Below are 14351 nucleotides of genomic sequence, written 5' to 3' on the forward strand. Positions count from 1 at the left end.
ACAAGTTTTCAGTGTATGATTTCTGCACCATGAGATGTCAGGATTAAATCTACTTAGAAGTTAACACTCTCAGTCTTTGTGTTGGTTATGGCTTAGCACTGGAAAATCATTCTGAATATGGTGAGAAATTTTCTCATTGTTGTTATTCTCAAGTCCAAGACACAGGTTTTCTGGGAACACTTGCCGTACATCAAGACTTGAATAGTGAGTGAAACCAGGAGCATGGGAAGCTACCATATTTGATGTCTTGAGAGCCCTGTCAACATGATGAGCCCGGCTATGACACAGAAGTGGCTGCCTCACCAAGGCCCCCTCTTGTATCTCATAGACCTCATGGGCCTTTTGTATAGCTTTTTCTCAAGTCCATTGACTGTAGCTCTGTCTTTGTTAGCCTGTCAAGAAAAGGTCAAGAAGAGGGTGGGTCATTTGGTCTTACAACTTGGCAGCTGAAATGCAACATGTGCGCACACACACACACACACACACACACACACACACACACACACACACACACACACACACGCATGCACGCACACGCACACACACAAATACACACACACATGCACGCACATGTGCATGCACAGACACACACACAAAAGTTATGATGCTAGTAGCAAAAAAAGATTTTGCACTACAGAGATTGCCCTGAGGTTTCTGCCCTCTGCACCTTCTCAAGTCTTTGTTCTTCAGTTGCTTTTCATGTGGGAGTCTTTTAAGAATTCCTGACAGATGCTCCATTGAAGGCCCTGGGTAAAGAAGGCCCTTTGTATAACCCAGATAAGGAATATTCTTACACACAGAACACTAGAAGCTTCTTCCCATACTCTTGTTACTCATCAAAAAGGACAGAAAAGTCCTGTGTCCATTAGAGATCAACATGTTGTACTTGGCAAAGGCATTTGCAGATCCTAGCCCACTTCATCACTTACATTACTCCTGATGGCTTCCCATCTGAAGCAAGCTGGAGAGTACTTGTTGCCTTCTGCTGCAACCAATTAACTTGGCTAGCCAACCTCTCCAGAAATATATTCTTCTTTGGGTCATTTTTTCTACTGTGGTTTCTAGAGAAACTGGATTCCATTCATTAGTAAAAGTTATAGTCTCAAGGCCCTCAAAGTAGTAGATTTTCACTGTAGTTGTATTTTCTAAGACATCATTCTTTTCTTTCACACTTCTCTGTAGTAGCAAAAATAGTGAATTTTACTTATTATTTGTTCAGAAATACAATCGCTAAAAGATAGTAGCCTGTTCTAAAAAAACACACTCACCTCCCATCTATGTTATTGTCAGTTCAGCATCCTCCAGAGCAACAACAGCATGAGGCACTAAATCAGTTTCCTTTCCCCATTTCTCTCTCCTGAAATGCATAAATAGTTAGCAACTTGTGTTTATAACACGATGGCACGGTTCCCTGATCAAACCTCCTTTTTCTCACTCAGCCGCACTACTCTTGCTCCGCCTAAGGCAGGAGCACCCAGGGAGAGTCAGATGTGCTGGAGACCGCGGAGGGTTGATTGGAACTGGCTCCCTCAACATCTGTCTAGCTTCTCAGACTTCAAAGTACTCTAGACAAGTTTAACACCAAAAATACTTTTCTAAGGTTAAGCACTGAGAACTGAGTGCACCAACCTTGCAAAGTAGCTGCCACAGAGAAAGGCTAAAAAAATTTCCAGTAGTTGGGCAAAGCTAGGACTGGTTTTAGCATCTTCAATCCTCTTGGTCAAAATCTAGACAACTTGCTTGGAAGGATTTTTGTAGTATGTTTTGAAAAAGAAAAGAAAAACAATTCAAAAAGAAAAGTTCCAAATGGTTAAAAGAAACAGCTTTTTAAAAGACAGGAGCAAAGTGTAGACAGGCTTTCAAGCAGAAAACACGCAAGAAAACAATAATGCTAATCTACCATATCTATACTCCCACCTGTATGTTTGTGGACATGCACAGTGCAGACTCCTGGCATGTCTTAAGATGGCAAATAGACCCCAGTCTACTTGTGTGTCAGGCTGAGTTCCTTCAAACAGCAAGGGAGCTAAGCATAGCTCTTTTCAGCGGTATGCTAGGCTAACTAACTAATTTCCCTAATCCCTTTTATACAAGTGAATGAACCATTAAGCATCTATACCCATCTCATCTCCAGTCTCTTTCATGTTCTGGCAGGACAAATAGCTGTGTCCTTTCTGGTCCTTTCTGGCTTCAGTATTGGAGAAGCTTTGATACATCCTTCGATAAAGCTAAGTATGGAGGCATCTGCTGCCCGGCTCAGTTCTTCTTTTAAAGTGTTCGTAGCAGGAGATGAGATGACGGTGTGAACTATCCGTTTCCATCCTGACCTTTGTTTCTGAGGTCAGATTCCTAGGCTCACAGAAGCATAAAAGAGTCCAGCAACTCAATTTCATATCTCACACACCCCAAATTCTTAATTTCTTTACACATAACTAGAGATGGGGGTACTCATATAAGAATACGGGATATTGGTATTCATATACGAATACCCCCTTTGCTACACATAACCCATTCTGATTAGCCTGACAGAGGTGACATTCATCATCTATCATTGACCAAAGCCACACTCTGCACCAGAAAAGTAACTATTTGCCATTACTTTCGAATTCTGCACAGGAGGGTTTCAAGTAGAAGGCAATCTGCTTTACACCCCTTTTAAAGTTCTGTGTATGAGGCAGGACAACTGGGCAACAGAAGCCGTATCCATTGTTTGTATTTCAGTCATGCATATACTCATTGAATACAACAACTGCAGATGACTTATGTGCTGTCAAGTTGGAGTTCTAGTGACTTATGTATTAATTAATGACCTCCAGAACAGCCAGGCTGTGTAGCCTTGAGCAAGCTGCACAGCCCCAGGATGCCCCAGAAGAAGGGAGTGGGAGTGGTAACCCACTTCTGAGTACTCTTTACCTAGAAAAACCTGAAAAAAAAGAGCCTCCATAAGTCAGAATTAACTTGACACCACACAATTACGATTATTAAAGGTGCTATCATTAACAGTTACATTACAGTGGACCCTTGACTTACAGACGGCTTGACTTACAGACTTTTTGAGTTACAGACTTCTCTGGCCGCAAAATTTAGGTTTGACTTGCAGCCTGAGAATTGACTTACAGACCAGAAAAAAACCAAAATGGAACAAAAACGGCCTGTTACGGGATTAATCGGTTTTCCATGCACTGTAGGTCAATGGAGACTTGACCTACAGACTTTTTGACTTGAGAACTGCCTTCCAATACGGATTAAGTTCTCAAGTCAAGACCCCACTGTACTTAGTTTTAAACCAATATGGTCAAAAATCTTGGCAAATCTTTCAACCTGATTTGTTGTTCTTGGGAATCTGTAGGTGGGATCCTTTTCCCTCTTCTTTCTATTTTGCTAAGCTGATTCAGAACGTTTCCAGGTACAAAAGGTTACCAACTTCCTGCACTATTCCCACCCACTACCAAACCAGACTTGACATAGTAATAGTGACAGAAACCACACGCTGGATCAGGATCATAGTGCTAGGAGGGGGAGGCTTGACCCTTTGGCCCTGCCACAGTCCCAATCTGAACCCAGTCTGAACACAGTGCGCAGTTGCTCTTTGTGCAAAGGAACAGCTCCGCAGGTTCCCTTCTGTTTTTAAATTTTCCTATTTCTGGGTGGAGAGAGAGAGAGAGAGAGAGGATCAGACAGTAGCTGTCCTCTGCTGCCCTCTTCTGGCAAAAGCGGACCCGGCCTTTGAAAATGTGTATAATGAATACAAATATTTATAAGGGACGTCCTGATGCTGATATTCTAATAACAAAATGCACCCATCGTCATCATTCATTATCATCAGTATTTGCTAGGGAAGCACTAAACTAGAAGTTTAACTGGAGTCAGGACCCAGCTCTGCAACATGTGAACTGGGGCCGGGCCGGGAAGCAGTAACTTGTCTTGCTCTTAATATCATCTAGCCTGAACAGCCAGTTGCTTGATTTCTGCAGTAAAGGACACACAGGAATATGGGGTGAGGGTGGGGGGTTGCGGGAGACCTGACAATGATATATGCAGAATATGGCTGGAAATGATTGTGTAGCTCTTTTTTTTTTTTTTTTTTTAAAGGAAGGTGCTCTGGAAGGAGATGTGTGCTTATGGTGTATATGTACTGTACTTGTCTGGATTTTGCCTCTGCAAAGCAGATTTTGTGTCATTTCAAAAAACAAAAAACAGATGGTGTCCTTGGCCCTGGTTGCAAATGTTTCTACCTACAGCTCTATGTTGCCCTACTTGATAAAACATTTTGTTGTTGTTTTTGAAACAACACAAAACCAGCTGGATCACTGTGCCAGTGGCAAAGGAGGTAAATTCGTAGATGGTAAGCCCCTTACGTCCCTTTTGTAGGCTTCTTGGAGTCAAATAGGTGGCCACTGTGTCAAACAGGATGCTGGACTAGATGGACTTTTAGTCGGGTCTACAAAAACTCGTGTTTTTTGTTACTGAGTTCTTATAGCTGGAGTGAGCATCCATATAAGAAGCTGTCGTTTCTCTTTTAGATCTTCTTCAATCCTCTTTTTTAAACTACAATTTTCAGTCCTAATCATTATACACTTATATCCTTATATACAGGATTTTGAAGTGTCCAAGATCTTTCATATACAACAAGCCTAAGCTAGTGCCCTCCAGAGGAACTGGACTACAACCCCCATAATTCCTGGCCAAATTGGCCAATATCTCTGCATCTGAAAGTAGAGGGAAAAGGAGTGGTAGGATCAGACCTCAGTATCTGTCCTCATAGTGTCATGTTATAGTCCTTTATCATCTGGCTTGCTAGATACTATAAAGGACAGAATTGCTGTGTCTTTAATAATTGTACATGTTATACATTTTATACGTGCAAATACATACACATAGGTAGGCTATATAAATTTAATTTGAAAGCTCAAAACGGACTCCTCCAGGCATTTCTATGACAAACAAACGCTGCCATTCTTCGTAACGCAGCTACAAACAATAAGGTAGTTTCTCCTGCTGTGGAATGAATCAAAACCAAATCATAGAAAAGTTATTATTTTTCTTATTTACCACTGAGTTGCATATGGAAGTAGCGTGTGTGTGTATTTAATCTGGCTGGATTACTTGTATTAGCAGACTGTCGTCTGCTTTTGCAGCTCCCACCTTTTAAATTATCCATATAAAAACTGCGGGAAACTACGCTGACCACAAAACAGACTCCAGAATCCATGTTGTGATGATACCGTTTTTAGGCTAATCAAAAAGGTGCAAAATCTTTGCCATCTCTGCAGATCACAGATCCTTTTATCAGGCGCCATGTGACAAAAGCCGGGTGGGGAGAAGTGTTGATGTTCAAGTCATATAGTCTACACATGACGTCAAGTCGCCTATAACTTATGGCAATCCTATGAATGAGCAATCTCCAAAATGTCCCGTCCTCAACAGCCCTGCTCACCTCTTGCAAACTCCACCACATGAAGAAATGTTTCTGGAGACGACCAAACTGGTGTCATCAAATATCTATTTTCAGTCTACCAAGCCCTTAGCCTTGCTAGGAACAAGAGAAACAACAAGAATACAGTAAATTCTGATTCCTCGCTTTAAAATATATCTGTATATCCATCTTGTATACACACACACACACACACACACATGAGCAGATCTGGCTGTAGAAACCTGTGTCTAAGTTTTGCTGAATTTGCTGGAATATGCTTTAAAATCATCATTTTTGAAACAGTCATCCTGTAGTCATTATAATGATAGAGACACAGAAGGAGAAACCACTGGGGATCAGTACTGGTGTTGTGTAACTTGTTTTGCATAGATGTTGGAGACAGGAAGGCGACAAGATGCCATCCCCACCCCCTCCCCATATTCTTCGGAGAACTCCATCCATTGATTTAATACTATTTATGCTCATTTATCTCACAAACACACATCTGAAGCTGGGGAAGGGCACAACTGGCTCTTGGTTTCCTCAGGGGCTGCAAACTACTTAATTAATCATCAGGTCCTCCTTCCGTAGGAGCAGCCCAGCTGTGATGCTGGCCAATCCTAAAGATGACCATCCATCATTGTCTAAATCAGCAACCAATCAGTGAAAACAGCTCTGGTCAAACCTTGGCCAATAGCAGAAGCTGGGGTTTAAGACAGAAACTATAAAAACATAGGCAGAGTGGGAATTAAGTCTCCTTTCATTGATCTTCCTGCTCCTGGAAATGTAAAAACAAATTAAATAGAAAAAAACAAGTTTTACATTGAGAGTTTCAAAAGGCGTATGGAAATTCTCATTCAAATTGCATGACTGAATGTACGGAGTTTAGAAATCAGCTTTCAAAATCAGAATATCAAATCTTTGCCAAATATATATATAACTACTATTTATCTTATACCGTGATGACATATTTTTAACAGTCCTAAGACTCTCTTGCACAACAAAAGCCTCTTTTCTCAAATCATCTGTAAATGTAGATGATTTGAGCCCTATGCAAACTTAACCATCAAACTCGGTAGGTTTGCACTTTAGTAGATATCAATAGGATTGCAAAAGACTGTATTTGATACATTTCTCAATTCAGTTATGAACTGCAGTGGAGTGGAATCAATGTGCTAAAGGGAGGGTCTAGTCTGAGACAGAAGGCACTTTTTCTTTGGGAAACAAGTGTGATATGCGAGGCAGTCTTCTAAATCTAAACTGTAACAGCCCAAGTGTAGGAAAATGATTTGAAATGAATAAAAATGTATTTAAGAGTTTTGTATTAATAAAAATGAATCTGAAAGCTTTTCTTTAGAAAAACCAAAAAGGCTGGATTGTACTTCTTCCTTAAAATCAGATTGTACTGCTGCTTTCTAAAGGATAATTGTTTAAATTGTTTCCATGCATCTCTAGATGTGATTAAAGAATTTAATACAATCTCATGATACCAAATGAATGATATCAGTTCAGAAAATACAGTTTTGTCCGTGCTGAGTTAGTTGGGGCCTGTATCTTAATTTTAACTTTCAGTTTTGAGAGAAAAGATTCAGCAGAGACTGAGGGAGAAAAATTGTGCCTGTCAGCCCAGACCAGTGTTCTCTCCTGTAACATAAAAGGTGTCCCAGAAAATAAATATGTAATTTCCCCCCTTAAATTTCCAGGGAACAAGTATTCAGTTATTTGTGATGTTCTACTTCATCTACTCTAAGATTTAAAAGAACAAACACTGATCAGATGTTTGTGGGTGGATATCCATCTATCATTCAGATTTTTTTTTAAAGTGGACTAAAGAACCATAGGTAGTGTTTGTAAATCATAATGTGAATATCAAAAGCTGGTGATTGTGAGCATTCCACCAGTAACTAGTAGTAAAAGTTTATTATAGCCACTGGCCATTAAAACCATGAACATATACATATACATTAAAATGCATAATAAAATTATATAACAATAACCACCATTTACTGTTTTCCCAGCAAATGCTAGATGCTCTAACAATTTTACGTTTTGAATGTTCACAACTAATGCGAGTTTACACTGAAACAGATTTCTAGGCAGCTCACAAATAAAACCTTTAAATGCATAGACTGAATAGCAGACTCTTTAAAACTGGAAAGACTTTAACAGGCCACAGAATAAAACCTACCGTACATCAAACAGCAGCATGAGATGAATATTTGTCAGTGCCCTGGTTGGCCACTGTGAGGCGCTGTTTCACATGTAAAGTTGGCATACAGGACGCTTGGTACAAAATATTTAGGTCTGTTCTTCCATTCCCACAAGAGAACAAATCTTGGATTTGGGGACCAAAGTCATTTTATTATTCCAGCCTCTGTGTTACCTGGTATTCAGCCGAAATCTGGCTTCTTGTCACTTCAGCCCATTGTTGCCTGTCCTGCACTCTAGAATGACTAAGAACACATCCTGCCCCTCCTCTGTATGACATCCTTTAAAGGTTTAAAAAGAAGCAAAATTACTTTCCCCTCCAACATGTTTTAATATTATGAATATTTATTTGTGTATAGTGTATACATATATTTTATTAAACATTTACTGAAAACAATAAACTTGTTCTATTTGGGGACTCACCATTATATGCAATACCCTGTGTAATACTTTATCTCGCAAATCCTATATTCATTGGATGTGCAGATAGCAGGGTTTAGCTTTGTTTTATTTTGCTGGAAAGTGATGCATCATACAGTGTGTCCTCAAAATGGGGGGTGGGGGGAGGTTACCATGAAAGGGATGGACTGATTGGGAATATTTGTCTAGTAAGGACAAGGATCATTTACACAGGAAGCGTCTGAGAACATCTGCCCTCAAGCTGCAGGGAGGGGAGGGTCGTCTTTCTTTTTCTGTTAGACTGTTCCCTTTCCCATGCTCAACTTAAACAAGAACAGCTTTGGGTGATCTCAGCTAACAGCATCTTCTTGGCCAGAAGCCCTCTCTACCTCACACATACATTCCTACACATAATGTGGTGACCATTTTTGTTGTTTCTGCTCCGTGGCACTCTGCAAATGGGAGAGGTAGTCATTATTACTAAATTCACACCTTCTAATGCTGAGCGAAGGACCTCAGATACCTAGTGTGGTGTAATAATGAACAGACTGACAGACGAGGACTCTGGAGACCAAGGTTCGAATCCCCACTCAGCCATGGGAACTCGCTGAAGGAGTGGAACTGTAAAACCACTCCTTAAATAGTTCACTTACTTTGAAAGCCCTATTAGGGTCACTGTAAGTCAGTTTCAACTTGATAGCAAGTAACTACGGACCTCACAAAAGAAGAGCCCTGCCCCCTGCTAGTTTTGGCCTATTGAGAGAACTATGTAGCCCAGCATCCTGTTCCCACAGTGATCAACCAGTTGTCTCTAAGAAGCCCAAAAGTTGGCCATGAAGACAAAACTCTTTTCCACTTGCGTTCACCCACAGTTGGTTTTCAGGAGTGGGTTGTCTCTGATCCTGGAGGTGACATATAATAAGCACTTACAGCCTTATGTCCATTTATGTTCTCTTCTCTTGTTAAAGCTGTCCAAATTGGAAGTTGTTGAAGCATCTTGTGGCAGTGAAAACAGACCCTTGTATATATCAAGCAATCGGCACCTTCCAAGGTAATTGGTAACATTACTGTACTGCTCTAACAGTTAGGGAATTTTTACCTGGTATTCAGCCGAAATCTGGCTTCCTGTCACTTGAGCCCATTGTTGTGTGTCCTGCACTCTAGAATGACTAAGAACAAATCCTGCCCCTCCTCTGTATGACAGCCTTTAAAATATTTGTAGAGTACGATCATATCTCCTCTCAGTCTTCTTTTCCCAAGGCTAAACATATCCAGTTTTTTTCAGTCTTTCTTCATTGGGCTTTGTTTCCGGGCTCCCAGTTCATTCTCATTTCCTTCTTCTGAATTTGTCTGCATCCTTCTTTTAAAGTGTAGTGTGCAGAACTGGACATAGTACTCAAGGTGAAGCCTAACCAGTGCCAGGGAGAAGGGAACTAATACCTCACAGGATTTGGAGCCTATACTTCAGTTAATGCAGCCAAAAATAGTATTTGCCTTCTTTGTTGCTGCATCACACTGTTGGCTCATATTCAGCTTGTGATCTACAACAATTCCAAGTTCCTTTTCACATATAGTATTACTGAGCCAATTAATTGTAACTGTGCATTTGGTTTCTTCTTCCTAGGTGCAGAATTTTGCACTTACCCTTGTTCCATCCCATCCTGTTGTTTTCAGCCTAGTGCTCAAGCCTATCAAGAGCTTTTTGAATTTTGTTTCTGTCTTCCTGTTTCTGTTCCACACAATTTTGTGTTATCTGCAAATTTGGTAAGTATTCTCTGCACCTCCTCATCCAAGTCATTAATAAAAATGTTGAAGAGCACTGGGGCCAGGACTGAGCCTTTTGGTACCCTGCTCTTTACCTCCTCCCAGTTTGAGAGGGAGCCATTGATAAGCACTCTCTGAATATGATTCTGTAACTAACTGTGTATTCCCCCTGATTGTTGTCATCTCCTCTAGTTTGCTTGCCAATCAGAATATAATGGTGCCTCATTGAATAAAAGGGTGGTCTATTAACAAGACTGCAGTTTAGGGGGGGAAAGGGAGAGAGGAAGGAAGAAAGGAAGAGAAGTGAGCTTGAACTCTAGGAGCAACTCAAGGGTGAGGTCAAGACATTTTTGCTGCTTGAGGCAAAAATGGAATCTCACCCCCTAGACTGGAAAAAGACTCTTAGCAGTTGTACATATGCACAATTCTCTAAGGATCTCCTTCCAAATGTCTCCCGGCTTGGACATTTTGGGAGTTGTAGTCCAAACAAAAGTAACTTTTCCAAACTATGGTGGAAATTAACCTTGGGAAAATATCCTGCGTTCTCACTGACCAGAAACATAAAAGAAAAATGTAACAATATGCACTTTAACAAATAGGTAAAATAAACTGGAATTTTAAGTAGTCTTTTGTACTGTGTCTATACTGACAAATCAAAGGGAAAGTTGGCACAACCTGGTGAAACATATACTTGGCTTGGAAATACTTTAGCCTCTAATGCACAGACACAGGCATGGCTTTATCAGGTTTTTAAACTGTTCTCCTGTTTATTGGGAAAAAAAGAAATAAATGGTCTGGAATAAATTAATTAATATGTAAGCCTGCTCCCCTTGAAAACAGACAACGTAAGAGGCCTGTTGTATTTATTTGCTGGATAGGACAGGGACAGCACTCTGCAAATGCTCAGAGTTTCTGCTTTATAGGCTGTAGAAATGAGGCTCAACCCAGTCTTGAAAACAAAAAACATTAACACAGAGTTCTAACTCCCATCCTCTGAAGATGCCGGCCACAGAGACTGGCGAAACGATAGGAAGAAAAACCTTGAGAACACGGCCAAACAGCCCGAAAAACCTACAACAACCATCAGATCCAGATCCCGTGAAAGCCTTCAAGAATACAAAAACCAAAAACCTTCAACTTCAGCTCGGGAAGAAGGCCTGCAATTTCTGTCAGAAAATAGAAATGCGTTGCCGGTATTGCCCGGTAGGTGGCGGTGGAGGATCACAAATACGACTTATTTGCCGCATTGCAAAACATGGGCTAGGAGGCATAGAGAGGAATTATATAAAAGAAAAAATTATATAAAAGGCACTGCAGGAAAAGTGCACTTGCGCTTTTCAAGGAAGAAAAGGCACTAGGGGAAAGAGCGCTGTTGTGCAGATGTTGTGCGAAACAGATTGGGACCATGTTTCTTTTACTTGGCTCCGTCTTGGCTTCGTAGTCAGAGTTGCAGAAAAATGCAATTATACTCATCGTAATCAAATCTGTTCCAGCATTCTTAACTTTAACTCAGGTTTTTGCCCTCTCTGAATCCTGAGTCAAAATTGAGTGACTTGTTGCACTTCAGATAATTTGGGGTTTCGTTTCCCATCCTCTCCCGTCTCGCTAGAGCAGATGGGAATTGTGCTCTTTAACAATATCTTGAAGGCAACAGAGTTCCCCACCCTTCCCCTAAAATATCTTAGGGCCTTCTTCATAAGGTTTGTCTCCAGTGTGTTTGCAAGTATTATGGTTTGCAGGTATTATGTGGCCTTTTGTTTAAAGAGTGGGGTGAAAAATGCCAAAGTGCTGACTGAGGTGGAGTTTGAAACCACCCCTTCCACCCCTAAGCCTGTCTAAGAAGCTAACTTTGGCCCCAACAGCGGCCAGGAGACTTTGGGGCTTTACTAAAAGTATATACTGTAATTTTCCAAACTACCCACAAGAACTTGGTGCAGAGCCTGAAGATGCATTATCATCGAAAGCTCGCTGTCTGTTATTAGTTGGATTTGTTTAGTGGTCTAATAAAGGTAACAGAGGCTGCTGCATTTGTATGTTTTTGCAGGCCACACATCCCTTTTTAAACATTCTTTCTGATTGTTTCATTAAATTGTTAAAATCTTCCTGAGAGTGAAATTTGAGCTCCGTGCCTCAATGAAGTAGTTCATTGTTAATACTGCCCATAGGAAAAAACAAACAAACAAAAAACCCCAAGCATTTAACCCTTGCAGTGCAGGAGCAGTTGTTTTTTCTAAACTAAAACCTCAGCATTTGGGTTTTAATTGGAGTATTGGCACTTTGTAAGTTGATTTTGTGTTGCAGTTTGGGAACTTGGGCTCAAAAAGGTTCACCATCACTGCCTTAGGTGCATCTCTGCAACAGCAAGGGCAGGGCAAACACACAACTCTTGGCTCCCTGGGGCAAAAGACAAAATGGAAATAGACACATATAAATACCAGGCTAGATACCAAATCTGACCAGCACGGTTGTTAAATCTGTTTTCAATTGGCTGGTAACAGAGCCACCTCCTTCACTCATTGAATTGGAGAGCAGTTGGAGAGCTTTGTGGCCACAGCACAGAGCAGGTAAGCTTACATGCCTCAGGTAGAGAAGAGGGAAGAGGGACTTTCGTGGGACTTCAGAATCAGGCACTGGAAATAGCTGCATCACTCAGTTCAATGGTAGATTTGTGCTTGAGGAAAAGCCACTTTTGATTGTTGCCAGACATCCATGTGCAGTAAAAAAAAGAAAATCTTGATCTGATAAATGGACAGGTTGATGGGGGGGGGACTATTCCCTCAAGCAACTGACTAAGGAAAGACTGTCATTATAAAAATGTAAATATAATAAATATGTATGCAATGCTTCCACCGTTGCAGATTTGCTAAAAATCAGCACATATACTATAACTTGTCCCATCTCAGTGTACAGTATGTACATCTTGGATGACGGAGAGGGATTTCCAGTAAAGTTTTCTTCCTGGCACCTGTTTTTGTTATAAATGCAACCCCAGCTGTTAGGAAAAGCAAAAGCAGATGTGGGTTTATATGTGGAGTTTTATATATATATATATATATATAACTCCCTCTGTACCCTTTGATGGCTCTGTTTCAGCTCCCTGTGATTCTGATATCAAAAGAGATGGCTGGGGCCTCGGATGAGCCCCTTCCAGAGCAGTGACATAACACTGGCAGTGTTGTCAGCAAAAGGAAATTTCCACATCTGTTTGGTCATGAGCTCTCTTTCCCTCTCTGGTCCTCACATAAAATGAAAGCTAAGGTCCCCATTGGCGCTGCAGTATCCTCTCCCGTCATGCTATATAAATAAAGGAACAAGGCCAACTCTTACTGTAAAATCAACAAACTCACGCTCCATGTTGCACAGGGCAGTCAAAAGAAAAATATTTTAAATATAATAAAATGCACTGCATGATCTCGCACTGGGGAATCATGTCTGGATGAGTTATAAATCTTTCCAGAATCAGGCTCTGTAATGGAGGGGGGGTGCATGCGTGTATAAATGGTGATTTCACTTACCGTTTCCTGTGGTTTGGGCAAAATGAATACTCTTGTTGTTCAACCTCATATCCCGGCCCTCTGGTCTAATGTGCAAGGCAAAATGTAGAATCAGCTTAGGGTTGCCAACTTGCCTTGATCCTGTGTCCTTCACAGCAGCCTGAGGGTAGCCAGGTGGCCTCTTTTAGGGACTACAGTCCTCCATTTGAAGAGGACAATCCTTTCGTTGGTGGCTTCCATTTGCAAGGCTGTTTAGTTACTGTTATTAAAATCTTAGAATCAAACAGTACAGAGCTGGGAGGATACCCTGGGGTGATGCCAGCCAACCCAACTAGTATTAATTCTTTAAATGTCAAGAAAAGTTTCAAGTATCACTATTTGGGGCAGGGCTGCTATTAAAGAAAGAGGGAGTGAGAGTGTGGAAATACAACCATTTCCTAGATACAGTGGACCCTTGACTTACAGAATCAATCCGTATTGGAACGGTGGCTGCAGGTTGAAAAATCTGTAGGTCAATAATTGACCTACAATTAATTGAAAACCGATTAATCTGTAACCGGCCATTTTTGTTCCATTTTGGTTTGTTTTTTTCTCCGGTCTGTAGGTCGATTCTCCGGCTGCAAGTCGAATCTAAATTTTGCGGCCAGAGAATTCCGTAACTCGAAAAGTCTGTAAGTGGAGTCGTCTGTAAGTCGAGGGTACACTGTATTCAAATATCTGCAGCTTCTAGAACCAGATGCAGATTCTACAGCTTAAACATCAGCCACTTCTGTCTCTCCGTTGGCTTTTTTGGGGAACTTTACAGCATGCATACCTTTTTGTGACATTGGAGTTGGGGTCATATAAGTTACAACCCTAGTGGTAGTTTGGATTGTTTTATTTGGGCCTATTACTCTGTGTCAATAATGCTAAAGTCATGGTCAGCAGCTTATTGTGCCACAGAATCATTTTAATTAGGTCGTAAAGACCCTATGATTGACCCCTATTCCAAAATGCCTGCTGCAGCAATTCATTTCTGTAGCTTCAGTATCACATTCCTCTATTTCTGGAGTAGGGAACCTGGTGCCCTC

This window comes from Pogona vitticeps, chromosome 6, assembly GCF_051106095.1.
Source record: "Pogona vitticeps strain Pit_001003342236 chromosome 6, PviZW2.1, whole genome shotgun sequence".
Classification (NCBI taxonomy): domain Eukaryota; kingdom Metazoa; phylum Chordata; class Lepidosauria; order Squamata; family Agamidae; genus Pogona; species Pogona vitticeps.